Source organism: Podarcis vaucheri, assembly GCF_965113315.1.
Source record: "Podarcis vaucheri genome assembly, chromosome: 11".
NCBI lineage: Eukaryota > Metazoa > Chordata > Lepidosauria > Squamata > Lacertidae > Podarcis > Podarcis vaucheri.
In genome coordinates, this window is record NC_138749.1 from 66,674,864 (window position 1) to 66,699,608 (window position 24,745).

The 24,745-nt window shown below is 57.7% G+C and overlaps 2 long non-coding RNA genes across 2 annotated transcripts in view; both read right to left on the reverse strand.

The window, feature by feature from the left end:
* The window catches only part of LOC309542801, a 51,430-nt gene extending 36,475 nt beyond the window's left edge, over positions 1-14,955 (reverse strand). Inside the window, exon 1 of the long non-coding RNA XR_014224448.1 lies at positions 14,297-14,955. This is a non-coding gene — a long non-coding RNA (uncharacterized lncRNA). The remainder of the gene's footprint in view (positions 1-14,296) is intronic.
* A 1,489-nt stretch (positions 14,956-16,444) lies between these two features.
* On the reverse strand, positions 16,445-24,131 carry LOC309542758. The gene is made up of 3 exons (XR_014224399.1): positions 24,010-24,131; positions 19,524-19,599; positions 16,445-16,657 (listed from the first exon to the last, which is right to left on the reverse strand). It is a non-coding gene; the product is annotated as an uncharacterized lncRNA (long non-coding RNA).
* Between the last annotated feature and the right edge of the window lie 614 nt (positions 24,132-24,745).

Sequence of the window (24,745 nt, forward strand, 5' to 3'; positions counted from 1 at the left end):
ATCTCCCACTCCCACTCGGGGTTTCCCTGCTGCTTCCCTGCTCCTGGCAAGTCCCCCCTTTGACCCCCCTTGGCTTGACCAGGGGCGCCCCCTTCTGGGAATCCTCCGATTCACTTGAGAGACTCATGGAAGACCTCAAGTCATTGTCATCCTCTTCCTCACTGTCCTGGGTTTCTTCCCCATCGCTCTCCGTCTCCCCCCTCACCTGTGCCTCTGTCCCTGAACCCCTGACAGTTGGTCTTTAAGGTGCTGCAGGAAGGAATTTTTTTATTTAATCTGCATAGCTGTCGACCTTCCCTTTTGCTGCGGGAAATTCCTTTATTCCAGCACCGAGATTGTTAGATATCCTGTAGACTGTCCCCAGGACAGGTGAGGCTGCTGATCCCTTATTTTTGAGGTTGCTGATTCCTTATTTTCAAATCTGAAAGTTGACAGCTGTGGTCCACTGTATACCCGAAGCGGTTTAGTCATGCTGCCCTCATGACCTGGAAAGCTGTCTGCTGACAAACGCCGAATCCCTCGGCCTGAAAGTGAGATGAGCACTGCACCCCATAGTCTCCTTTGACTGGACTTAACCATCCAGGGATCCATTACCTTTTTTTTTTTTTTTTTACACACACACATATCCCAAAAATATAGATAAGCTGCTTGTCAGAGCTGCTCCAGATCCTAGCTCACAGAGGATCACGCTAGCCAGCGGTCACTTTGTAAAAGTCTTTATTGAGTTACAGTTTCCATTCTCAAGCTGCTGCGTGCAGCTCTACGTCTTATGGGTTAGACCGGCGAAGCTCCGTCTGAGTCTCCGCCCCCTGTACACCAGCTAAGTACCCTAGCCTTACTCTACCTTTTCCGCCTGACCGTTCTTCTCTGGGTCCCTCTGCCCCCCGTGGTCTCTTCCTTTCGGGACGCTTCTGACGCTGACCCCCCGGACCCTTCTGTCTCCTTGCGTCAGGCTTTAGGACCTGGCTCCCTTTCCGGGCTGCTTACTGCGCCACCTTCCTGTGTATTTGAACTTGGCGCGCCCGCCCAACCTTCCACTTTCCGCCTGACCGTTCCCTCGCTCCCCGATGGAGGTGTGGCCACTCCTGACTCATGCCCTCCCTCCTGCTGCGAGCTGCCAGAGCTCGGTACCTGGCGCCCTTCCTCTCCACTGCGTTCTGTTGGTGATGCTGGCCCCGATTTCCAACTGCTGCTCTCTGAGCCCCCTCTGGACCCTTCTTCCTGGGGTGTCCCCCTAAGCTCCCCCCTTGCTCTGGCCACTGGCGCTCCTTCCTGTGTATCGTCTGATTCACTGGAAAGACTCGGAGATCTCGGGTCGTCGTCATCACTCATCTTTTCTTCTGCCTCCTCCCCCTCACTCTCTGTTTCCTCCCTTGCCCTCGCCTCTGCTCCTGAACCCCTGACACTGCTAAATTTGAGAAACCCCAAGAAACCTCACTAATAATAATAATAATAATTTTTTATTATTATTATTATTATTATTATTATTATTATTATTATTATTATTATTAATACCCCGCCCATCTGGCTGAGTTTCCCAACCACTCTGGGTGGCTTCCAATCAAGTATTAAAAACAATACAGCGTTAAATATTTAAAACTTCCCTGAACAGGGCTGCCTTCAGATTTCTTTTAAAAATAGGATAGCTACTTATTTCCTTCACATCTGAAGGGAAGGTGTTCCACAGGGTGGGCGCCACTACCAAGAAGGCCCTCTGTCTGGTTCCCTGTAACTTTATTTCTCACAATGAGGGAACCGCCAGAAGGCCCTCGGAGCTGGATCTCAGTGAACGATGGGGGTGGAGACGCTCCTTCAGGTATACAGGACCGAGGCCATTTAGGGCTTTAAAGGTCAGCACCAACACTTTGAATGATGCTCGGAAACGTACTGGGAGCCAATGCAGATCTCTCAGAACCAGTGTTATGTGGTCCCGGCGGCCACTCCCAGGCACCAGTCTAGCTGCCGCATTCTGGATTAATCGCAGTTTCAGGGTCACCTTCAAAGGTAGCCCCACGTAGAGTGTGTTGCAGTAGTCCAAGCGGGAGATAACTAGAGCATGCAACACTCTAGTGAGACAGTCCGCGGGCAGGTAGGGTCTTAGCCTGCGTACCAGGTGGAGCTGGTAGACAGCTGCCCTGGACACAGAATTAACCTGCGCCTCCATGGACAGCTGTGAGTCCAAAACGACTCCCAGGCTGCGCACCTGGTCCTTCAGGGGCACAGTTACCCCATTCAGGACCAGGGAATCCACCACACCCGCCCGCCCCCTGTCCCCCAAAACCAGTACTCCTGTCTTGTCTGGATTCAACCTCAATCTGTTAGCCGCCATCCATCCTCCAACCACCTCCAGGCACTCACACAGGACCTTCACCACCTTCACTGGTTCTGATTTAAAGGAGAGGTAGATCTGGGTGTCATCTGCATACTAGAATCATAGAATCATAGAGTTGGAAGAGACCACAAGGGCCATCGAGTCCAACCCCCTGCCAAGCAGGAAACACCATCAGAGCACTCCTGACATATGGTTGTCAAGCCTCTGCTTAAAGACCTCCAAAGTAGGAGACTCCACCACACTCCTTGGCAGCAAATTCCACTGTCCAACAGCTCTTACTGTCAGGAAGTTCTTCCTAATGTTTAGCTGGAATCTTCTTTCTTGTAGTTTGGATCCATTGCTCCGTGTCCGCTTCTCTGGAGCAGCAGAAAACAACCTTTCTCCCTCCTCTATGTGACATCCTTTTATATATTTGAACATTGCTATCATATGAAACTAAATATGACATAATAGGCATCACTGAAACCTGGTGGGATAAGTCCCACGATTGGAATGTAATAATGGGGTGATACAATCTATTTCAGAGAAACAGACCAGACAAGAAAGGAGGAGGGGTGGCGTTATATGTCAGGGATGTGTATACCTGTGAAGAGATCCAAGATTTAGATCCTCAAAGCCAAAGTGAGAGCACTTGGGTCAAAATTAAGGGAGAGAAGAATAACAGAGACCTCATTGTGGGAGTTTACTATAGATCCCCAAGCCAAACGGAGGACATAGATGATGCCTTCCTGGAACAGATGGCCAAGCATGCAAAAGAAAGGGAGATAGTAGTAATGGGGGACTTCAATTACCCGGATATTTGTTGGACGTCAAACTCAGCCAAGAGCATAAGGTCAAACAGATTCCTCGCTGGCCTTGCAGACAACTTCATTGTCCAGAAAGTGGGAGAAGCAACAAGAGGAACAGCCATTTTAGATCTGGTCCTAACCAATGTTGATGACCTGGTAAGTGGGGTAGAAGTGGAAGGATCATTAGGCGCGAGTGATCATGCTCTTCTGAAGTTTACTGAAGTTTACCGCAGGCAGCTCTGCGCGGCCACCGGGAGCGGGGCGGAGCTTCTCCCCCGGCTCCCGGTGGCCGGGCAGAGCTGCGCTGGTCCCAGGACCGCAGGCAGCTCTGCGCGGCCACCGGGAGCGGGGCGGAGCTTCTCCCCCGGCTCCCGGTGGCCGGGCAGAGCTGCGCTGGTCGCAGGACCGCAGGCAGCTCTCCGCGGCCACCGGGAGCGGGGCGGAGCTTCTCCCCCGGCTCCCGGTGGCCGGGCAGCTGCGCTGGTCTCAGGACCGCAGGCAGCTCTGCGCGGCCACCGGGAGCGGGGCGGAGCTTCTCCCCTGGCTCCCGGTGGCCGGGCAGAGCTGCGCTGGTCCCAGGACCGCAGGCAGCTCTGCGCGGCCACCGGGAGTGGGGCGGAGCTTAGCGCCCCGCTCCGGATGGCAGCGCAGAGCTGCGCTGGTCCCAGGACCGCAGGCAGCTCTGCGCGGCCACCGGGAGCGGGGCGGAGCTTCTCCCCCGGCTCCCGGTGGCCAGGCAGAACTGCGCTGGTCCCAGGAGCGCAGGCAGCTCTGCACGGCCACCGGGAGCGGGACGGAGCTTCTCCCCCGGCTCCCGGTGGCCGGGCAGAGCTGCGCTGGTCCCAGGACCGCAGGCAGCTCTGCACGGCCACCGGGAGCGGGGCGGAGCTTCTCCCCCGGCTCCGGGTGGCCGGGCAGAGCTGCGCTGGTCCCAGGACCGCAGGCAGCTCTGCGCGGCCACCGGGAGCGGGGCGGAGCTTCTCCCCCGGCTCCCGGTGGCCGGGCAGAGCTGCGCTGGTCCCAGGACCGCAGGCAGCTCTGCGCGGCCACCGGGAGCGGGGCGGAGCTTCTCCCCCGGCTCCCGGTGGCCGGGCAGAGCTGCGCTGGTCCCAGGACCGCAGGCAGCTCTGCGCGGCCACCGGGAGCGGGGCGGAGCTTCTCCCCCGGCTCCCGGTGGCCGGGCAGCTGCGCTGGTCTCAGGACCGCAGGCAGCTCTGCGCGGCCACCGGGAGCGGGGCGGAGCTTCTCCCCTAGCTCCCGGTGGCCGGGCAGAGCTGCACTGGTCCCAGGACCGCAGGCAGCTCTGCGCGGCCACCGGGAGTGGGGCGGAGCTTAGCGCCCCGCTCCGGATGGCAGCGCAGAGCTGCGCTGGTCCCAGGACTGCAGGCAGCTCTGCGCGGCCAGCGGGAGCGGGGCGGAGCTTCTCCCCCGGCTCCCGGTGGCCGGGCAGAACTGCGCTGGTCCCAGGAGCGCAGGCAGCTCTGCACGGCCACCGGGAGCGGGACGGAGCTTCTCCCCCGGCTCCCGGTGGCCGGGCAGAGCTGCGCTGGTCCCAGGACCGCAGACAGCTCTACACGGCCACCGGGAGCGGGGCGGAGCTTCTCCCCCGGCTCCCAGTGGCCGGGCAGAGCTGCGCTGTCCCCAGGACCGTAGGCAGCTCTGCGCGGCCACGGGAGCGGGCCCCGCTCCGGATGGCAGCGCAGAGATGCGCTGGTCCCAGGACCGCAGGCAGCTCTGCGCGGCCACCGGGAGCGGGGCGGAGCTTCTCCCCCGGCTCCCGGTGGCCGGGCAGAGCTGCGCTGGTCCCAGGACCGCAGGCAGCTCTGCGCGACCACCGGGAGCGGGGCGGAGCTTCTCCCCCGGCTTCCGGTGGCCGGGCAGAGCTGCGCTGGTCCCAGGACCGCAGGCAGCTCTGCTTGGCCAACGAGAGCGGGGCGGAGCTTAGCGCCCCGCTCCGGATGGCAGCGCAGAGCTGCGCTGGTCCCAGGACCGCAGGCAGCTCTGCACGGCCACCGGGAGCGGGGCGGAGCTTCTCCCGCGGCTCCGGGTGGCCGGGCAGAGCTGCGCTGGTCCCAGGACCGCAGGCAGCTCTGCGTGGCCACCGGGAGCGGGGCGGAGCTTCTCCCCCGGCTCCCGGTGGCCGGGCAGAGCTGCGCTGGTCCCAGGACCGCAGGCAGCTCTGCGCGGCCACCGGGAGCGGGGCGGAGCTTCTCCCCCGGCTCCCGGTGGCCGGGCAGAGCTGCGCTGGTACCAGGAGCGCAGGCAGCTCTGCGCGGCCACCGGGAGCGGGGCGGAGCTTAGCGCCCCGCTCGGGATGGCGGCACAGAGCTGCACTGGTCCCAGGACCGCAGGCAGCTCTACGCGGCCACCGGGAGCGGGGCGGAGCTTCTCCCCCGGCTCCCGGTGGCCGGGCAGAGCTGCGCTGGTCCCAGGAGCGCAGGCAGCTCTGCGCGGCCACCGGGAGCGGGGCGGAGCTTAGCGCCCCGCTCGGGATGGCGGCACAGAGCTGCACTGGTCCCAGGACCGCAGGCAGCTCTACGCGGCCACCGGGAGCGGGGTGGAGCTTCTCCCCCGGCTCCCGGTGGCCGGGCAGAGCTGCGCTGGTCCCAGGAGCGCAGGCAGCCCGCTCGGGATGGCGGCACAGAGCTGCACTGGTCCCAGGACCGCAGGCAGCTCTACGCGGCCACCGGGAGCGGGGCGGAGCTTCTCCCCCGGCTCCCGGTGGCCGGGCAGAGCTGCGCTGGTCCCAGGAGCGCAGGCAGCTCTGCGCGGCCACCGGGAGCGGGGCGGAGCTTCTCCCCCGGCTCCCGGTGGACGGGCAGAGCTGCGCTGGTCCCAGGAGCGCAGGCAGCTCTGCGCGGCCACCGGGAGCGGGGCGGAGCTTAGTGCCCCGCTCGGGATGGCGGCACAGAGCTGCACTGGTCCCAGGACCGCAGGCAGCTCTACGCGGCCAACGGGAGCGGGGCGGAGCTTCTCCCCCGGCTCCCGGTGGCCGGGCAGAGCTGCGCTGGTCCCAGGAGCGCAGGCAGCTCTGCGCGGCCATCGGGAGCGGGGCGGAGCTTCTCCCCCGGCTCCCGGTGGCCGGGCAGAGCTGCGCTGGTCCCAGGACTGCAGGCAGCTCTGCGCGGCCAGCGGGAGCGGGGCGGAGCTTCTCCCCCGACTCCCGGTGGCCGGGCAGAACTGCGCTGGTCCCAGGAGCGCAGGCAGCTCTGCACGGCCACCGGGAGCGGGACGGAGCTTCTCCCCCGGCTCCCGGTGGCCGGGCAGAGCTGCGCTGGTCCCAGGACCGCAGACAGCTCTACACGGCCACCGGGAGCGGGGCGGAGCTTCTCCCCCGGCTCCCAGTGGCCGGGCAGAGCTGCGCTGTCCCCAGGACCGTAGGCAGCTCTGCGCGGCCACGGGAGCGGGCCCCGCTCCGGATGGCAGCGCAGAGCTGCGCTGGTCCCAGGACCGCAGGCAGCTCTGCGCGGCCACCGGGAGCGGGGCGGAGCTTCTCCCCCGGCTCCCGGTGGCCGGGCAGAGCTGCGCTGGTCCCAGGACCGCAGGCAGCTCTGCGCGGCCACCGGGAGCGGGGCAGAGCTTCTCCCCCGGCTCCCGGTGGCCGGGCAGAGCTGCGCTGGTCCCAGGAGCGCAGGCAGCTCTGCGCGGCCACCGGGAGCGGGGCGGAGCTTAGTGCCCCGCTCGGGATGGCGGCACAGAGCTGCACTGGTCCCAGGACCGCAGGCAGCTCTACGCGGCCAACGGGAGCGGGGCGGAGCTTCTCCCCCGGCTCCCGGTGGCCGGGCAGAGCTGCGCTGGTCCCAGGAGCGCAGGCAGCTCTGCGCGGCCATCGGGAGCGGGGCGGAGCTTCTCCCCCGGCTCCCGGTGGCCGGGCAGAGCTGCGCTGGTCCCAGGACTGCAGGCAGCTCTGCGCGGCCAGCGGGAGCGGGGCGGAGCTTCTCCCCCGGCTCCCGGTGGCCGGGCAGAACTGCGCTGGTCCCAGGAGCGCAGGCAGCTCTGCACGGCCACCGGGAGCGGGACGGAGCTTCTCCCCCGGCTCCCGGTGGCCGGGCAGAGCTGCGCTGGTCCCAGGACCGCAGACAGCTCTACACGGCCACCGGGAGCGGGGCGGAGCTTCTCCCCCGGCTCCCAGTGGCCGGGCAGAGCTGCGCTGTCCCCAGGACCGTAGGCAGCTCTGCGCGGCCACGGGAGCGGGCCCCGCTCCGGATGGCAGCGCAGAGCTGCGCTGGTCCCAGGACCGCAGGCAGCTCTGCGCGGCCACCGGGAGCGGGGCGGAGCTTCTCCCCCGGCTCCCGGTGGCCGGGCAGAGCTGCGCTGGTCCCAGGACCGCAGGCAGCTCTGCGCGACCACCGGGATCGGGGCGGAGCTTCTCCCCCGGCTTCCGGTGGCCGGGCAGAGCTGCGCTGATCCCAGGACCGCAGGCAGCTCTGCTTGGCCAACGAGAGCGGGGCGGAGCTTAGCGCCCCGCTCCGGATGGCAGCGCAGAGCTGCGCTGGTCCCAGGACCGCAGGCAGCTCTGCGCGGCCACCGGGAGCGGGGCGGAGCTTCTCCCGCGGCTCCGGGTGGCCGGGCAGAGCTGCGCTGGTCCCAGGACCGCAGGCAGCTCTGCGCGGCCACCGGGAGCGGGGCGGAGCTTCTCCCCCGGCTCCCGGTGGCCGGGCAGAGCTGCGCTGGTCCCAGGACCGCAGGCAGCTCTGCGCGGCCACCGGGAGCGGGGCAGAGCTTCTCCCCCGGCTCCCGGTGGCCGGGCAGAGCTGCGCTGGTCCCAGGAGCGCAGGCAGCTCTGCGCGGCCACCGGGAACGGGGCGGAGCTTAGCGCCCCGCTCGGGATGGCGGCACAGAGCTGCACTGGTCCCAGGACCGCAGGCAGCTCTACGCGGCCACCGGGAGCGGGGCGGAGCTTCTCCCCCGGCTCCCGGTGGCCGGGCAGAGCTGCGCTGGTCCCAGGAGCGCAGGCAGCTCTGCGCGGCCACCGGGAGCGGGGCGGAGCTTAGCGCCCCGCTCGGGATGGCGGCACAGAGCTGCACTGGTCCCAGGACCGCAGGCAGCTCTACGCGGCCACCGGGAGCGGGGTGGAGCTTCTCCCCTGGCTCCCGGTGGCCGGGCAGAGCTGCGCTGGTCCCAGGAGCGCAGGCAGCCCGCTCGGGATGGCGGCACAGAGCTGCACTGGTCCCAGGACCGCAGGCAGCTCTACGCGGCCACCGGGAGCGGGGCGGAGCTTCTCCCCCGGCTCCCGGTGGCCGGGCAGAGCTGCGCTGGTCCCAGGAGCACAGGCAGCTCTGCGCGGCCACCGGGAGCGGGGCAGAGCTTAGCGCCCCGCTCGGGATGGCGGCACAGAGCTGCACTGGTCCCAGGACCGCAGGCAGCTCTACGCGGCCACCGGGAGCGGGGCGGAGCTTCTCCCCCGGCTCCCGGTGGCCGGGCAGAGCTGCGCTGGTCCCAGGACCGCAGGCAGCTCTGCGCGGCCACCGGGAGCGGGGCGGAGCTTAGCGCCCCGCTCGGGATGGCGGCACAGAGCTGCACTGGTCCCAGGACCGCAGGCAGCTCTACGCGGCCACCGGGAGCGGGGCGGAGCTTCTCCCCCGGCTCCCGGTGGCCGGGCAGAGCTGCGCTGGTCCCAGGACCGCAGGCAGCTCTGCGCGGCCACCGGGAGCGGGGCGGAGCTTCTCCCCCGGCTCCCGGTGGCCGGGCAGAGCTGCGCTGGTCCCAGGAGCGCAGGCAGCTCTGCGCGGCCACCGGGAGCGGGGCGGAGCTTAGCGCCCCGCTCGGGATGGCGGCACAGAGCTGCACTGGTCCCAGGACCGCAGGCAGCTCTACGCGGCCAACGGGAGCGGGGCGGAGCTTCTCCCCCGGCTCCCGGTGGCCGGGCAGAGCTGCGCTTGTCCCAGGAGCGCAGGCAGCTCTGCGCGGCCATCGGGAGCGGGGCGGAGCTTCTCCCCCGGCTCCCGGTGGCCGGGCAGAGCTGCGCCAGGACCGCAGGCAGCTCTGCGCGGCCACCGGGAGCGGGGCGGAGCTTCTCCCCCTGGCTCCTGGTGGCCGGGCAGAGCTGCGCTGGTCCCAGGAGCGCAGGCAGCTCTGCGCAGCCACCGGGAGCGGGGCGGAGCTTCTCCCCCGGCTCCCGGTGGCCGGGCAGAGCTGCGCTGGTCCCAGGAGCGCAGGCAGCTCTGCGCGGCCACCGGGAGCGGGGCGGAGCTTCTCCCCCGGCTCCCGGTGGCCGGGCAGAGCTGCGCTGTCCCCAGGACCGCAGGCAGCTCTGCGCGGCCACGGGAGCGGGCCCCGCTCCGGATGGCAGCGCAGAGCTGCGCTGGTCCCAGGACCGCAGGCAGCTCTGCGCGGCCACCGGGAGCGGGGCGGAGCTTCTCCCCCGGCTCCCGGTGGCCGGGCAGAGCTGCGCTGGTCCCAGGACCGCAGGCAGCTCTGCGCGACCACCGGGAGCGGGGCGGAGCTTCTCCCCCGGCTTCCGGTGGCCGGGCAGAGCTGCGCTGGTCCCAGGACCGCAGGCAGCTCTGCTCGGCCAACGGGAGCGGGGCGGAGCTTCTCCCGCGGCTCCGGGTGGCCGGGCAGAGCTGCGCTGGTCCCAGGACCGCAGGCAGCTCTGCGCGGCCACCGGGAGCGGGGCGGAGCTTCTCCCCCGGCTCCCGGTGGCCGGGTAGAGCTGCGCTGGTCCCAGGACCGCAGGCAGCTCTGCGCGGCCACCGGGAGCGGGGCGGAGCTTCTCCCCCGGCTCCCGGTGGCCGGGCAGAGCTGCGCTGGTCCCAGGAGCGCAGGCAGCTCTGCGCGGCCACCGGGAGCGGGGCGGAGCTTAGCGCCCCGCTCGGGATGGCGGCACAGAGCTGCACTGGTCCCAGGACCGCAGGCAGCTCTGCGCGGCCACCGGGAGCGGGGCGGAGCTTCTCCCCCGGCTCCCGGTGGCCGGGCAGAGCTGCGCTGGTCCCAGGACCGCAGGCAGCTCTGCGCGGCCACCGGGAGCGGGGCGGAGCTTCTCCCCCGGCTCCCGGTGGCCGGGCAGAGCTGCGCTGGTCCCAGGACCGCAGGCAGCTCTGCGCGGCCACCGGGAGCGGGGCGGAGCTTCTCCCCCGGCTCCCGGTGGCCGGGCAGAGCTGCGCTGGTCCCAGGACCGCAGGCAGCTCTGCGCGGCCACCGGGAGCGGGGCGGAGCTTCTCCCCCGGCTCCCGGTGGCCGGGCAGAGCTGCGCTGGTCCCAGGAGCGCAGGCAGCTCTGCGCGGCCACCGGGAGCGGGGCGGAGCTTCTCCCCGGCTCCCGGTGGCCGGGCAGAGCTGCGCTGGTCCCAGGAGCGCAGGCAGCTCTGCGCGGCCACCGGGAGCGGGGCGGAGCTTCTCCCCCGCTCCCGGTGGCCGGGCAGAGCTGCGCTGGTCCCAGGACCGCAGGCAGCTCTGCGCGGCCACCGGGAGCGGGGCGGAGCTTCTCCCCCGGCTCCCGGTGGCCGGGCAGAGCTGCGCTGGTCCCAGGACCGCAGGCAGCTCTGCGCGGCCACCGGGAGCGGGGCGGAGCTTCTCCCCCGGCTCCCGGTGGCCGGGCAGAGCTGCGCTGGTCCCAGGACCGCAGGCAGCTCTGCGCGGCCACCGGGAGCGGGGCGGAGCTTCTCCCCCGGCTCCCGGTGGCCGGGCAGAGCTGCGCTGGTCCCAGGACCGCAGGCAGCTCTGCGCGGCCACCGGGAGCGGGGCGGAGCTTCTCCCCCGGCTCCCGGTGGCCGGGCAGAGCTGCGCTGGTCGCAGGAGCGCAGGCAGCTCTGCGCGGCCACCGGGAGCGGGGCGGAGCTTCTCCCCGGCTCCCGGTGGCCGGGCAGAGCTGCGCTGGTCCCAGGAGCGCAGGCAGCTCTGCGCGGCCACCGGGAGCGGGGCGGAGCTTCTCCCCCGGCTCCCGGTGGCCGGGCAGAGCTGCGCTGGTCCCAGGAGCGCAGGCAGCTCTGCGCGGCCACCGGGAGCGGGGCGGAGCTTCTCCCCCGGCTCCCGGTGGCCGGGCAGAGCTGCGCTGGTCCCAGGAGCGCAGGCAGCTCTGCGCGGCCACCGGGAGCGGGGCGGAGCTTCTCCCCCGCTCCCGGTGGCCGGGCAGAGCTGCGCTGGTCCCAGGACCGCAGGCAGCTCTGCGCGGCCACCGGGAGCGGGGCGGAGCTTCTCCCCCGGCTCCCGGTGGCCGGGCAGAGCTGCGCTGGTCCCAGGACCGCAGGCAGTTCTGCGCGGCCACCGGGAGCGGGGCGGAGCTTCTCCCCCGGCTCCCGGTGCACGGGCAGAGCTGCGCTGGTCCCAGGACCGCAGGCAGCTCTGCGCGGCCACCGGGTGCGGGGCGGAGCTTCTCCCCCGGCTCCCGGTGACCGGGCAGAGCTGCGCTGGTCCCAGGACCGCAGGCAGCTCTGCGCGGCCACCGGGAGCGGGGCGGAGCTTCTCCCCGGCTCCCAGTGGCCGGGCAGAGCTGCGCTGGTCCCAGGACCGCAGGCAGATCTGCGCGGCCACCGGGAGCGGGGCGGAGCTTCGCCCCCGGCTCCCGGTGGCCGGGCAGAGCTGCGCTGGTCCCAGGACCGCAGGCAGCTCTGCGCGGCCACCGGGAGCGGGGCGGAGCTTCTCCCCCGGCTCCCGGTGGCCGGGCAGAGCTGCGCTGGTCCCAGGACCGCAGGCAGCTCTGCGCGGCCACCGGGAGCGGGGCGGAGCTTCTCCCCCGGCTTCCGGTGGCCGGGTAGAGCTGCGCTGGTCGCAGGACCGCAGGCAGCTCTGCTCGCCCACCGGGAGCGGGGCGGAGCTTAGCGCCCCGCTCCGGATGGCAGCGCAGAGCTGCGCTGGTCCCAGGACCGCAGGCAGCTCTGCACGGCCACCGGGAGCGGGGCGGAGCTTCTCCCCCGGCTCCCGGTGGCAAATTCGCGAGGAGACATTCAGGGAGGGGAGGGAATTTCTGGGTCAGCAAAGTGAAACACCCTTGCATCCACAGATGGAGGAAAGGGAACTCAGTGGCCATGCAGCTGAAATTCTCGATTCCAGGTGGAGAGGGGGGGCGAGTGGAATACTTGGTGGCGTGGGAGGGGGAGTCAGAAGCGGAAAACGCATGGGTCCCAGCAGAAGAGATTAGGGATGAGTATCTGCAGGAGGAGTTTCATAGCAGGTATCCGAGAAAGCCCAAACCACCAGAGAGGTTCTGGGGGGAGCAATTTGGCACCACCGATGAGGAGGAAGAGTTTGTGGGGTTTCCCGCCTCCGAAGAGGAGGAAGGGGCATTATCCGATGAAGCATCCGACTGGGGAGATTGGGGAGAGAGAAGAGACAGCAGCGAATGGAGAGAGGTTTTTGAATCATCAGATGGAGGGGAGAGCTCCTTCCGGGGGTTTCCTGCATCACCGTCCGAGGAAAGGAAAGGGGAGGGGGAGGGCCCTGGGAGGGAGGTGGATGTCAGGGAACTGACATCGGAGCAGAGTGGAGAGGCTAGGCTCCCAGATTCTGCAGGAGAGGGAACTAGTAAGGGAAGAGAGAGAACGTCCTCTGGGGAAAGAAGTCCAGGTGACACCAGGAAGAAGGGAGAGGCAGAGAGCACTTCGGAGGGGAGGCTCCGAGACTCTTCCAGTGAAGTCAGTGAGGAGAGTGGAGGACCACCGCTTGGCACGCCCACTCTGCGCAGAAGGCTTCCGTGCAGAGAGGCGAGGCGAAGGTTGTCCGTTAAGGAATTCTTATGCTGGTGGAAATTTAGGAGACACCCACTGACGGATTCTGCCAGCGACTGAGCAGCAGCGCAAAAGGGCTGCTCAGCCAGGGAAAGACCAACCACCCCAAGCAGTTGGGAACGGCTGGAGGTTTACACACAAGCAACCCCAATTCCCATGATATATGCAGACAGTTTTTCTGGGTCATGTGGCCAGCATGACTAAGTCACTTCTGGCAAAACCAGAGCAACTCATGGAAACGCTGTTTACCTTCCCACCGGAGCGGTACCTATTTATCTACTTACACTTTTTGGAGTGCTTTCGAACTGCTCGGTTGGCAGGAGCTAGGACCGAGCAATGGGAGCTCACCCTGTCACAGGGATTCGAATTACCGACCTTCTGATCAGCAAGCCCAAGAGGCTCAGTGGCTTAGACCACAGCGCCACCCACGTCCCTACCATATACATATATGTATACAAATTTGCAAAGTTTTTACCTTGCCTCTCGTGAACACTGAACTGAAGGGAAATGAGACCCACCCAACATGAAGCAAAAATAAAAGTCAGGAACCAACACTGTATTTCAAGTATTAGAAGAAATATAGTGCTACTTTTAAATAACAATTATAATTACAATAATAAAATATTCTAACTAGAATGAATCCCTGTAGCCCATAGGAAGAAATATAACTTCTGCAGTAAATGGAGTTTTATTGTTCTCACTTGAGTGGTCTCCATTTTGCATTTGTGTGGCCTCCATCGAATGAGATTTAAATATTACAGAGCATTGCTTTATCCTCATGCAAATTTATCTTACTTGTTAAAAAGCATAATGGCATCCACTTCCATGAGAAAAGTTATTACCAGATCCATTGCAGTACTTTTCATCAAGCAATAAGATTATTCCCATTCAAACAACAATAATTTTATATAAGTTGGAATGTAGATACAAATGTCTGTAAGTTTCTTATCACAATAAATGCAATAGAAATGTGCTTAAAAAATGGGTTGATTTGTTTTGGTTAACTGTTCGTTTCTGCTGCTTGGTGAATGTGCTTATATGTAACATTGATGCAAATTCATGATTGCGCAGAAGGGGCTTTGGGTTGCATTCAGGAACATTTCCTTGAGCTTGGTATGGTCAAACATCCACAGATGAAGTTTCATAGATACCCATACATACATACAGGGAACATTGTGTTGACAATGCAATATTGTGAACTGGCCTTTAGAATTTAGAGAAAACACAAAGCTGTTTTCTCTGTGCGTGCAAATATCCATGACAATTTATAATAAAATATCTGTTTTTCTGCAAGTAGTTTCAATATCCCCGCCCTTAGAAGATGTGATTGTTGAGTACAGAAAGAAGGGAAATCTTTCGACTTCAAACAACATTTGCATATCCTCTACTATTTGATCCACTGCAAGTAGATAGCTCCTTTTCATGAAGCTGCTCTTAACTGTTCTGTGGAGGCAGATTTTCATATTTCCTAAAACTAGAATAAGCCCCTAAAATAAATAAGAAGAAAATGACCATTGGCCATGATAACTGAGGCTGATCATCTGGAGTGAACCATATTGCTTACCCCCATCCTATGTTGTATTTTGCTATGGTTATTGGGCGTGTGGGGGAAAGGGCTATTCTTATACCTTGAAATACTGTTAACTTTCACAATAGGTTTATATAGCTCTGGGATCTTCCTCTCGATCATTGGTCTGAGGTTCTCTTTCAACTTCTTGTAGTTCTTTTTCAATTCTTGTTGATATTCCCTTTGGTCAGCAGTAAGCAGGCACTTATTTTTCCCCACTGCTTCACCACATCTGTTCCCAAAAAATGACGAAAACAATTCACACTGATAAATTTCACCACGGTATTGGACCATAAAGTTTTGTTTTTGTCTGGCACCAAGCGTGACTTAGGTGGGGCAAGTGAAGGAAAAGCCATCAAAATTTAGAGGGTGGATGTGGAATTCAGCATCTGGGTAACCTAGGGTTTCATTTCAACAAAAGGATTCTAGCAAAAGAAGAGCCTTCAAAGCGTGTGCAAAATAACTGATGAAATCTCAGGCACCAGAAAGTGGGTCAGCAACCATGGGGAGGGACTCATAGAATTGTAGAGTTGGAAGGCACCCCAAGGGTCATGTAGTGCAGTGCAGGATTCGCAACTGAAGCTTCCATATAGAATCAATAGTTCAGTGCATTTCCCCATGACCAACAAAAGCAGAATATGGCTGTCGTTTTATATACACTCCTAGGCACGTCCTACTAAACTTAAGTTTTACTCCTGAGTAAACATGCACTGCAAATCATGTGCATTCTTAATTTATAGAGAAGTTTTTAAAATGTACAATTTGGATTGGAATAAGTGGGCAGCAGAATAGGACAAAGTATTTATTCATGCTGTGCATAATGAATGCATGGTACTAAAAAGCCACAGGATGTGCTCACGGTCACTGGCTTATAGGGGAATCAGACAAAATCATGGAGGAGTGGTCTGCCCAAAGGAGAAGTGATAGATCCTTGTACAAAGGCAGTATGTCTATGAATTCTAGTTGCTGGGGAGCAACAATTGGGGAGGGCTGTTGCTGGCTTTCCTAGAGGCATCTGATTGGCTGCTGGAAGAAGAAAGGCTCTTGGCTTTTGGTCTGACCCAGCAGGAGGTTTCTTGGCTTCTTATAGCACATAATTTGTAAATCACATTTGCACCCCCAACCCCCCACCCCGCTTTTAGCCTTATTCACTTACCGTATTTTTCGCCCCATAAGACGCACTTTTTCCCCTCCAAAAATGAAGGGGAAATGTGCCTGCGTCTTATGGGGCAAATGCAGGCTTTCGCTGAAGCCTGGAGAGCGAGGGGGGTCGGTGCGCACCGACCCCTCTCGCTCTCCAGGCTTCAGGAAGCTCTGCGCAACCCTCGGGAGACCGGCTCCGAGGGTTGCGCAGAGCTGCCTGCAGTCCCGGGACCAGCGCAGCTCTGCGCGGCCACGGGAGCCGGGGGAGAAGCTCCGCCCCGCTCCCGGTGGCCAAGCAGAGCTGCCTGCGATCCTGGGACCAGCGCAGCTCTGCCCGGCCACCGGGAGCCGGGGGGTGAAGCTCCGCCCCGCTCCCGGTGGCCGCGCAGAGCTGCCTGCGGTCCTGGGACCAGCGCAGCTCTGCGCTGCCGCTCCCGGTGGCCGCGCAGAGCTGCCTGCGGTCCTAGGACCAGCGCAGCTCTGCCCGGCCACCGGGAGCCGGGGGAGAAGCTCCACCCCGCTCCCGGTGGCCGTGCAGAGCTGCCTGCGGTCCTGGGACCAGCGCAGCTCTGCGCCGCCATCCCGAGCGGGCGCTAAGTCCCGCCCCGCTCCGGATGGCGGCACAGAGCTGCCTGCCGTCCCAGGACTGCAGGCAGGTCTGCGCCGCCATCCCGAGCGGGGCGCTAAGTCCTGCCCCGCTCGGGATGGCGGCGCAGAGCTGTCTGCCCTCCCGGGACTGGTGCACTTCTTCCCATCGCCAGCCCCACAAGCTCGGGGGACAGCGGGGGGGGGGCAGAGCGTGCCGTCCCACTGTTCCCGGACCTGGTTCTTCCAGCCCCGCACCTGGGGGGAAAATAAAAAAAAAATTCTTTATTTCCCCCCAAAAGAAGAGGAATATCAAATCTCAGTCACAAATCACTAAACAGTTGTTCCTATGTTGACTAGCTGGCACAGTTCAGGGGCTGGAGGTGCCTGAAGGAGCTGGGCCTCCAGCAAAGCTCTCCCACTGATGGCTGCCCCAGATAACAGTTGTGGGGAGAGGAGGCCTGAGGGAGCTGTCCTGTCACAGCAGAGCCAGTGGAGGGAGCTCTGCTTCACAGCTCTCACGGAAGTACTGTAGTTTGGATACTACGGGCTCCTCTGCAAAGCTGAAAGCAATTGCTCTGTGAAATAAATACAAAATTCAGCGTGTAGAAATCCTTTCACTATGTGTCTGTTTTGTATTTAAAGCTTCACAGCCACCAAGCGCTAATCAGCTTGAAGCATGCTACAAGTCTTTCATAACATTATTGATATAAGTAAAGAAACATCTCGTGTGGGAAAAATAGACACAATGTTTCCTTAAGAATTAAAAATTCCAGCACTCTCCATATGCAGCAGAATGAGGTGGCCAAATGGACCATACTTCAAGATACAGGTGGGGAATAACACTTCTATGCGTAAAAACCAAAGCTTAGCACATCATAGAGAAGGTACTTGTCAATTAAAAAAGCTAGCCTTTCCCCTGCTTTGCTGGCTTTCTAGTTCCAGGGAACTTTTAGTGTGTGAAAGCAATTTTCCATTACTGCTCTTGCAGTTTATTCGACAGTTTCAGATGTCTTTGTGTTGTTGTAAACAAAATCTGCCCTTATTCCTTTATTGGAGAACCTTGTAGGTTCTCCATCGGCAGGAGAAAATAACAGAGGCCAACCAGAGAATATTGAGAAGCAAAGCAGCTAGTAAGCCTGATCTTTATTAAACTGTTGCAACAGGGTGCTCCTCTCACACGCAGGAGAGGGGAGGAGGACCACGAACAATGTGTGCTTGCCATTTTGAAATTCCCTGCCCTGGAGCTCAAGACCACCCCCACAAACATCATACCTACATCACAGAAAAGGGAAATTTCTACAATAGAAATTTGAATGTTGTTTTTCCTGTCTGCCAGGTTATCTGATAATGCCTTATCTGATTGCCTTTCCTGGTAGTCTGGCCATTCCTTTGAGATGGTAATTACCCAATTCCTGAGACAATGGGAAGCAAAGACAGACCACTGAATACATAACAGTGAAAATACATTATTCCTTTCCACTTGGGATAATCTTGCCATAAATGCCCAAAACTAGCCTGACTAAGGAGTGGTGGAGAGGTATACTTCTGAATATTCAATAATTCTATAACATTTGCAGTATCAGATTGAGGTCTGCTGCTTCACATCAACAAGCTGAAAGGATTTACTCCATGACTTTATACTTTCCTTAATGGTAAATATTAAGTAGGGTAGACAAATTGCAGCATTGAGCTATTGTAGTTCCCATGCCAATATTGTGTTGTTTAGTCGTTTAGTCGTGTCCGGCTCTTCGTGACCCCATGGACCAGAGCACACCAGGCACTCCTGTCTTTCGCCATTTAAAATTCCTTCTTGCTCCCTGTCAGTGGAGGCTCATCCTTAAGGGGGACTGGGGCACTGCTCCACCAAGCTCAATTGCTTCTCTGCTGTCCTCCAACAGCCTGCTTCTTTCTTACATCCTCTCTAGGGTTGGCATGAGCAGTGAGCTCTTTCCTCCTCAGTCTCAGGCTGCCTTTGCAGAACTCAACGAGGGGAGAGGGGCATGCCCCACATGTCCAGGGGAGGAGAGGGGCAGGGAAGCTGCTGCTCAGGCTCCTTGAGTGCGCCAGGTCAGACGTGACCCGGAGGCGGAGCTGCTGCTGTGACTGGGAGCGAGGTGCACTGCGGCCACCCACCCTCCTGCTCTCTTCCCTGGGTCAGGCCTAACATAAGGACAGAACTCTGGCCAGCAGAAGCAAAGCAGCTTAGGTCAGCTCCTTCTCACACAGAGCCAGGCACCAATGAGGGAGCCTGCTTTGGGGGCACCTGTTTGTGCCCCCTGCCACAAATTTGTGCCCCCTGCCACAAATTTGTGCCCCCTGCCACAAATTTGTGCCCCCACGGCCCACACATGCTACACTGTAGTTGGCTTCATCCATGGGCGTAACCAGCATTTTTGTTAGTGGGGGCAGGCCTTTTGTTAGGGGGTCAGAACCTCAGTTAGCTATGTATTTTTATTTATTTTTATTTAGTTGGCCCCCCCTTGGCCACATCCATGGCTCCATCTATCATAACATTTTGGAAATGCCCTGACCCACCCACCCCAACACTGATGTTGATTTTCTGAGATATCAGGCGCTCAAGCACAAGATTCCACCTAAACATTAGGAAGAACTTCCTGACAGTAAGAGCTGTTCGACAGTGGAATTTGCTGCCAAGGAGTGTGGTGGAGTCTCCTTCTTTGGAGGTCTTTAAGCAGAGGCTTGACAACCATATGTCAGGAGTGCTCTGATGGTGTTTCCTGCTTAGCAGGGGGTTGGACTCGATGGCCCTTGTGGTCTCTTCCAACTCTATGATTCTATGATTCTAAGTCAAACATAAAGAATTGCTGCTGTTTCTTTTTGTGTAGCCTGTTTAGACTGGAAATTTGCCTCAGTTTTTTATTCTCTAAGGAAGGTTCTGTAAAGTGCAGGATAATGTAGTAGCTCACAGCATGGCAGGATGATCCCAAGAAGCTCAGTTAGTTGGGGACATGGGCATAACCAGGGGGTGAAGCGGCCACCCCTAAATCAAGTAAATAAATAAAAATACAGAGAGTCTGATATTCCAGATGCAATCACACTTCTTCCTTAGGGCAGCCTCCTATTCATTTATTTCTTGTTGAAAGATAAAGAAGTGTTTTGCAGAAACTAGCAACAACCTTATATATCAAGAAGACACATGTAGTTCATAGTAACTGTCTTTCAGGGCAGTTTGTCTAGGAACAAAATCAAGTGTTGCTATGAACAGTGACTAAAATGAAAGCTGGAGGTGGGGTTCGGGGTGGGGTTAGTCTTTCTTTAAACAAACATGTAAGTATGGATGCTAAGCAGAAGAAGAAGTAAGACAAGCGTTTCTGTGGGGGAGGGAGTTTATTGACTGCTCAGATATAAGACTCACAACATCATTTTATAACCAAAGAAAGTGCCTTTATGTGACCATTAAAACAAATCAACTGGAATTACCGGTATATTCACAGAAAGCCTTTAGCAGAATCATTTCCTGTCCTCGGAATCCAGCTGGAAGTGTTGGGCGAGCCGACTGCATAATCAAAAAGGCCAGTAAGTTACTGTGAGACAAACAGAGGAAGCTGTGTTCCTTTTCAAATCTGTCTGTCAACAGTCACACACACCAAGCAAAAGCCACCCATAACAGACGTTTTCCTTGATAAATGGGAGAACTGTCTGATAATCAACAACCATATCATTTTATCCAGTAGTATTAGTTTGATCTGACGGAAACTGCACATTTCCCGAGAAGCACTGAAAGAATGCTTCATTTAACTACAAAACCCCAAATCTGGGATCCCATCACAACTGATGTTTGGTAAAAGTTTTGCAGCAAAACCCCCACATTTTGTAACACCCCATAGAGTAATTGATACATCAAACCGGGGTTCATAATTAATATCCAAAACCCAACATTGTCCGGTTCACTCCAAACTGGTGCCAAAGTCTGGCAAAAGTTTTGTAGCATTTTGCCAGACATTGTAGAATTTTTTTAGCATTTTGCCCGACAAACCAAGTAAGTGACAGGGGTCATAAGGTCACCCCAAGACCCAACATTGCCTGATTCACTCCAAATCAAGGCCAAAGTCTGGCAAAATGTTTGCAGTAAAAACCGCATGTTTTGCAGTGCCCCCCAAACGGAGTGGTTCCTAGCACATCAGGAGGAAGAGTCAAGACAACCAAAAGTGGATAAATAGGTTGTATTTATTAAATATAACAACTTGAGGATCGGCAAAACTAGTCAGATTCGACCAATGTAACCAAATCAAATTACTGGTAAGTCTGGGCAGGTGTGCTTGTTCACCTCCACCCACAAACACGCAAGTGCTCAAACAGAGCTCTTTGCAGATCCTTAAGAATCATGTCACAACCCAAATCAGAAAGATGCATACCACCAGGTCTATACAACTGTGGGGCACAGAACATAATTCTGCCATGAGGGATATAAGCACCCACATCTTCAAACACAAACATCGTTGTAGAATGATTAGCTTTATGTCTTGCCCATCCACCTTCTTAGGAAGGCTGCCCCCACTCCATAAGCACCTCTACAACATTCCAAACCAAACTATGATAAACTCAGGAATGAGGAAGCACAGCTGATATTTAGTGATCTCAACTGAATTTACCTCACCAGATTGTTATCCCCAAGATGGATGACCAGAATATCAGGGTTAGGGTTAGGGCTAGGGCAGGGGATAGGTGGACGTTCAGGGTTAGGGTTAGTGCCTGGGGTTTTGTTTTTTGTTTTTTCATGCTTTTTAAGCTTCTAATGATATTGCTTCATTTTTATGAGACTGAATAATTCCAAAAAGTAAGCAAACTACCTGAAACGTAGCAAAACTAAGAGAAATGTGAAAACCAAAAGTGAGATACCAGAAACCCAACAAGGAAGGAATTCATGAAAAAGGAAAATTGCCAGACAGAGACTTTAATCAAATCATTACCAAATTCACCAGAATCCCAAAACCAATTGAAAAGAAGCAGAAATGTGAGAAGCAGAAGAAATACCACCAGAAACCCCCCAAAAGAGGGGAAAAGTAAATTGCGCAGAAACCCCAAAGCCAGTTAAACCTTAGTTTTGCATGGTGTGGGGGTGATTTTGCTTTTCCCTGAGATGTTTACTGCGTGAGTTTCTTGAATTTCTATTCAATTGGTTTTCTCATCTTTGGTGGATGTGGTTTGTTTCTGTTGTTTCTGGTTTGTTTTTGGGATTATGTTGAATTTTTTCTGTGGTTTTCGTTTCATAGATTCTTTTATATAAATTACAATTGTGAAATATACTCAGAGTCTTGTATGTATTTCATGCTCTTTATTGCCCCCCCCCAACCTCAGGCTTTTATATACATTATTTACACAATGAGTCCCGTCTGACTGGCTAACTCTGCTTCCCTCTTGGAGCCTGATTGGCCTGCAGGAAAAGACCAATCAGTTGTTGCATTCTAGGATCCAAGGTTAGTACATAACCTTGTACTGCAGGAAACCTTGTGCCTGCAGGAAAAGACCAATCAGTTGTTGCATTCTAGGATCCAAGGTTAGTGCTGGATTTATGGTGAGTTTGCTTCATTTCTAGGTTTTTTGGGTTTTGCACCTTTGAGAATATTAATTTGTATGAGATCTGATAATCCCAAGAATAAAAGGAAAACCACCAGAAATGAAGCAAAACCACCAGAAATGTCTAATGACCATTCCAACAATGAAGTCAACCACTAAAAACACAAAAACCTACTGAAAAGAAGCAGAAGAACCATGTAAAAGCAACATCAATGGAAACTGACAAAGAAGCCAACCAACCCCAAACAAAGCAGATTCACCAGAAACCCCCAAAGCATTCAAAAGTATTACCACCAGAATGCAAAAACAAGAAAACTTCTCAAAAGAAGCAATAAAGCAAAAGTCCAAAAAACAAGCTAAACCAATGGAAAAGAAATGAAGCCAGCTGCAAACAAAGCACATTCACCAGAAACCCAAGACTAAGTGAAAACTAGTATGCTGTGTTGGTTAATTTCTGTTGCTTGAAGTGCTTTTGGACTCCCACAAATTGCATGTTGTTGAGTTTCTGGTTTTGCTTTTTAAAAACTGGTTTCCAGTTTCTTGTGGCATTGCTTTGTAATTGGTGGCTTTACTGCTTTTTTGTTTTCTGCTGATTTGTTTAATTTGGGGTGGTTTTGCTTGTTTTTTGCTGTCAGGGGTTCAGGAGCAGAGGCAAGGGCAAGGGAGGAAACAGAGAGCGAGGGGGAGGAGGCAGAAGAAAGGATGAGTGATGACGACGACCCGAGATCTCCGAGTCTTTCCAGTGAATCGGAAGATTCACAGAAAGGAGCACCAGTGGCCAGGGCAAGGGGGGAGCCTAGGGGGACACCCCAGGAGGAAAGGGCCAGAGGGAGCTCAGAGGGGAGCAGTTGGAAATCGGGACCAGCGTCACCAACAGAGAGCAGGGGAGAGGAAGGGAGTCAGGTATCAAGCGCTGGCAGCTCACAACAGGAGGGAGGGCACGAGTCAGGAATGGCCACACCTCCATCAGGGAGCGAAGAAACGGTCAGACGGAAAGTGGAAGGTTGGGCGCGCGCGCCAAGTTCAAATGCACAGGAAGGTGGCGCAGTAAGCAGCCCGGAAAGGGAGCCAGGTCCTAAAGCCCGGCGCAAGGAGACAGAAGGGTCCGGGGGGTCAGCGTCAGAAGAGTCCCGGAAGGAAGAGACCCCGGGGGGCAGAGGGACCCAGAGAAGAAGAGTCAGGCGGAAAAGGTGGAGTAAGGCTAGGATATTAAGTTGGTGTACAGGAGGCGGGGACCCAGACAGAGCTTCGCCGATCTAACCATAAGACGTAGAGTTGCACGCAGCAGCTTGAGAATGGGAACTGTAACTCAATAAAGACTTTTACTAAATGATCGCTGGCTAGCGTGATCCTTTGTGAGCTAGGATCGGGGAGCAACTCTGACATTTGCATTTAATTGTTTTGCTTCTTTTACTTTGAATGGTTCTGCGGTTTTGGGTGAGATTGTTTCTTTTCCATTGATTTGGCTTGGTTTTCATGTCTCCTGGTTTTGCCTCATTTTGGGAATATTTCTTGGTTTTTGTGCTTCTGGTGGTATGTCTTCAATTTTTTGGCATAACCAAGCCAAAACACCAGAAACACAAGAAGCAGAGCTACAAGAAACACAAGAAGCAGAAACACAAGAAACACAAGAAGCAGAGCTACCAGAAATCCAAAGCAAATTAATCAGAAATCCAAACAACCTATGAAGATGATGCAATACCAAAAGAAACACAAAAGCCAATTAAAAAACTGCTAAATGAAGCAACACCACAAGAAACAAAGAAAGCCTCGTGACCTAACAAATGAAGCAATAACACAAAACACCACAAAAAGGAGCAAAGCGTTTAGGATTAGGTTTGGGTAAAGGTTAGGGTTACAGTGAGAGTTGGGTTTGAGTTGGATTAGGATTAGGAGTTAAAGTTGGGGTTGAGTTACGGTAAGAGAAGAACAGCAGAAGTAGAAATATAATTTTATTACTTAGGGTTAGGGTTAAATTAGGCTTAGGTTTAGACTGAGGCTTAGGTTTGGGTTAAATTTAGGGTTAGAGTGAGGATTAGGTTTGAGTTAGGGTGAGCATTCGGGTTAAGGTTTGGTATTGGGTTGGATGTGAGTTAGGCTAAGAGAAGAACAGCAGCAGGAGCAATATAATTTTATTATTTATACTCCACCCAAGTCACTTGTGGCCGCTTTCAATAAAAGGTAAAAACATGAGCGCACTCTAAGTGAATGCTCATGAATGTAGAAACTCTTACTTCCCATAGAATTCCCAAAGAAGACCTGGGAATTGTAGCTCTGAGCTTCTTTGCAGAGGGTTGGACTAGATGACCCTTGGATGCTCCCTGTCTCACTCTCACTCACTCACTCACTCACACACACACTCCTCCTCTCCTTTTCCTGGCAGTTTCACCTTTTTCTGCACTCCTAGCTCGGAAGGGCAGAAGAGGCTGTGCTACCGCCATGTTGGGCGAGAGCAGGGGTACCGGAAGGAGATGCCACCGGAGGAGAGGCAAGAGGACAGGAAGGGGAGGGAAACGGGCGGAAGAGCCTGTGCTGCCGCCATCTTGGGCGAGGGCAGGGGTACCCGGAAGGAGGTGCCACCGGAGGAGAGGCAAGAGGACAGGAAGGGGAGGGAAACGGGCGGAAGAGCCTGTGCTGCCGCCATCTTGGGCGAGGGCAGGGGTACCGGAAGGAGGTGCCACCGGAGGAGAGGCAAGAGGACAGGAAGGGGAGGGAAACGGGCGAAAGAGCCTGTGCTGCCGCCATCTTGGGCGAGGGCAGGGGTACCGGAAGGAGGTGCCACCGGAGGAGAGGCAAGAGGACAGGAAGGGGAGGGAAACGGGCGGAAGAGCCAGGCTGGCCCTCTCTCTTTCTCCCGCCCACTCTCTCTCGACCCCGCTCTCCCCAGGGGGCAGCCCCGCCCCCCGCCCCGCCCTCACCTGCCTTTCTCCCCCCGTGGCCTTCCTCTCGTGCCCCTTGGCGGAGGGATGGGGCGGGGGGGCCGCGGAAGTTTATATACAAGAATATACATACCTAGATATAGGTGTCCGTTTGTAAATATATAAAAATAAAACGGATATATGTATATGTGTGTGTATATATGCGGTGCTTCTTTTCTAAAAAAATGATTGGGGGTACTCTCATTT